The sequence below is a fragment of the Sapajus apella genome, unplaced genomic scaffold, assembly GCF_009761245.1.
Source record: "Sapajus apella isolate SASKATOON/1434 unplaced genomic scaffold, GSC_monkey_1.0 scaffold2091, whole genome shotgun sequence".
NCBI classification, from domain to species: Eukaryota; Metazoa; Chordata; class Mammalia; order Primates; family Cebidae; genus Sapajus; species Sapajus apella.
The window spans coordinates 6,890-10,262 of record NW_022439017.1 but is presented as its reverse complement, the minus strand read 5'-3'; the positions used below and the strand labels follow the sequence as shown (position 1 = coordinate 10,262).

General features: G+C 32.8%; 1 pseudogene across 1 annotated transcript; it reads right to left on the bottom strand.

Moving 5' to 3' along the window:
* Positions 1-497: 497 nt before the first annotated feature.
* Positions 498-1,348, bottom strand: LOC116547114 (annotated as a pseudogene). The gene has a single exon (XR_004266940.1). The product of XR_004266940.1 is annotated as a translationally-controlled tumor protein pseudogene (transcript).
* Positions 1,349-3,373: the final 2,025 nt, after the last annotated feature.

Sequence of the window (3,373 nt, the reverse complement as noted above, 5' to 3'; positions counted from 1 at the left end):
TTTAAGAGGAATGTTCAAAAGTTTCTCTGTTACAGATTGATAAGTTATATCATGTTAAAGAAATATTTTCTTATTTCCATCTTTAAATTTATAACAGGAAGGAGCATTAAATTTTATCAAATATTTAAATATTATATCAAACAGATCATATAAATTTTATTCCTGAATTTACTTAAATTGTATACTCATTACTTTATACTTTTAAACTAAACATATTACAGTGGTAAACCCTACCATAAAGATATGGCAAACAAGTCTTTAAAAATAGGATCACATTCTACTTACAGATATTTTCACACTTACAAGCATTTTGATTAGAGACAGGTTTCTTTATAGGATTACACTTTTTAAGAACTGAATCATTTTTGTCTGCTGGAATAAACCGGGAACTATTTAACTTATTAGTTGTAATTAACTCTTATTTAAAATTTTGAAAAAATTTCCAGCTAATTTATTGTGGCGAGGAAAGGAGTCTCTTGGCTAACTTTCTTAATTTCTTTTTTTTTTTTTTTGAGTTTAAATGCATTTTATTTTTAGAGAACCTACATGACATGTTTTTCTTAAAAACAATGCCTCCACTCCAAATAAATCACGGTCAAAATAAATGAAGATCTCAAGATGACATCAGTCCCATTTGTCTTAAGTCCTGGTGTGTGGATGACAAGCAGAAGCCAGTTATGATGACAGGTGATAGATCCAAAGTAATTGCCAAATTTGTTAACATTTTTCCATTTCTAAACCATCCTTAAAGAAAATCATATATGGGGTCACACCATCTTCACGGTAGTCCAATAGAGCAACCATGCCATCTGGATTCATGTTTTCACCCATAAAGAACTGGTAGTTTTTGAAATTAGCAAGGATGTGCTTGATTTGTTCTGCAGCCCCTGTCAGAAAACGTTTTACTCTTTCTGGTCTCTGTTCTTCAAGTTTGCCTTTGATTTATTTCATGTAATCTTTGATGTACTTCTTGTAGGCTTTTTTTGTGAAACTTGTTTCCTGCAGGTGATGGTTCATGACAATATCGACACCAGTGATTACTGTGCTTTCGGTACCTTCGCCCTCAGGGCCTTCAGCGGAGGCATTTCCACCAATGAGCGAGTCATCAATGTTACCTTCTGTCCTACTGACCATCTTCCCCTCCACCTCCAGGCACATCCCGTCCGCCATCTCCCGGATCTTGTAGATGTCAGAGAACATCTCATCGTGGCTGATGAGATGCCGGTAGATAATCATGATGGTCGCTGACGGAAGAGGACGGCGGCGCTAGCTTAGCAGGAGCCCGAAGCTCGGAGCGAGCGCTGTGCAGCCGGAGCGGCGCTAGCGGGGAGGGGGGAGCGGGCGGAAAGAAAGCTCTTAATTTCTTCCTTAGCAACTGACCTGTTCACATTTCTGTCTCTCATGATACCATTTTATATTCTCTAACTTTTGTAAAATCATTCATCTTATTTAAATATCTAAGTGCATTACCATTGTAAATGGGCACCATAATCTCTAATGATTTTGTCTCTTTTCATTGATTTTCAAAACTTTCTGCGGCTTTTAATCTCACTAATTTTGATAGTAAATTTGATTTTTTTTTTGTCTTTTCAGAGTAAAAGAGCTCTCTGTTTTAGCATTTCACAGAATTTTTTGTGACAATTTCACAAAATCAGTTTGTTTAACACTATTTGTGTTTTTGTCTACCACTATTTGTGTTTTTGTCCTGAGGGTTTTGCTTTGTTCTTTATCTGAAAGTACATTTCTAGTTTTTTAATTTTACTTTATTAATAAAATATCTAAAACAATACATTTCTTTAAATATATATTTTCTCTAGTTCAAATGTTTAATGAATAGTATCTTCATTTTTCATATTTTAAAATGATTTGTTGTTATATTTTAAATTTATTTGATCAGGTGATAAAATTTTTATTTTATTGGTATTAGTTATTTTTCATTAATTTAAAATAAACTATTAACTTTTTTGCAGCAAGGTCATATAATATAGTACATACAATTTTTGGTGTTTTTCCTTTATTGAAAAGTTTCATTCATTTCTTTTCTCTGAAAGTTTTATCTATTCTACATTTTCTCTTTAAATTCTCACCATAAAATTGCTCATTCAGCCTTCTTTCTTGTAGCTTTCAGTTTTACAAAGTCTTATTTCTTATTTTCCCCCTAATTCTTCTGTCTAAATTTTATGATGGGATAAGGATATCTGCTATTTTATTTCTCTCAATTTCATCTTGCAGTTCTAAGTTTTTTAAACTTACTTTGTTGCAATGTGTTGTAGTTCATATAAATTTAATATTTTTTGTTTTCAGTGATTATTTTGCCTTTTATTTTCACCCAAACTCACATGTAACCCTTTTTGCTTTACATTTGGCTTTGATATCATAATATATTTAGTTGACATTTTCTTACCTAAGCAATTATTTTTGTTCTTCGCACATCTCCTCTTCTTTCTATTTTAAATAGAATATTCTTGGATTTTTTTCTTGAATTCAATCTGAAACTCTATTTTAAAAAGTACAGAAATTTAATCTATTGGCATACTCTTGTAATTATTATATTTAAACCATTGTAACCATATTTTTATGATTCTGTTTTCTGTTGTTTCTATGATGTGTCTTCACTTGGGAAAGGGTCATATTTAAGCTTCTTTTACTTCACTTAATTCTGAAATGAAATATAAAACAAATATTGGTATGTTTGCACATAATAATGACTGCTCAGAAAAATCTGAAATTTAGAATTTTTTATGTTTAACTTTATACCTGTCCTCTCCTCTTTTCCTTTTTACCATTCCTCATAGCCTGGATATCTGAGAAAAAAAAAGTTTTAAAATAATTCTTATACTTTCTGTAACTGAAGCTGATCATTCATTGCTCTAACTCTGGAAATGCTATTTGGAGGCGAAGTATGTGGTTAGGGAGTAGCTGCAGCATTTTCTCAGATCAAATCTGGTAGATAATCTGTGAACACCTCTTTCTCTCTCTCTCTCTCTCTTTCCTTCCTTCCTTCCTTCCTTCCTTCCTTCCTTCCTTCTTCTTTCCTTTCTTTCTTTCTTTCCTTTTTGTCCTTTTTAGGAAGACTATATATAATTTTCCATTGCCTGTAGGAAGGTTACAGTCTCAACTGGTACAGCTGATCTCACTGTAATGTAAAGCACTTTTTAAAAGCAGAAAACCACCCATCTTGATTACATTTTAAATAAGAACATGACTAGGACAGGTAAAATCATGCCAGTGGTTTGTATTCCTTTCACACTGAACACCGAGGAAGCATGGTTGCTTTCTCTGTTCTCCACTGGGAAACTTGGGCATGACTAGCTGGCTGTTGTGTGGTTGACAGACTTCCTGTGCCCTTGCTGGGAGAAGCATGAAGTTTAGA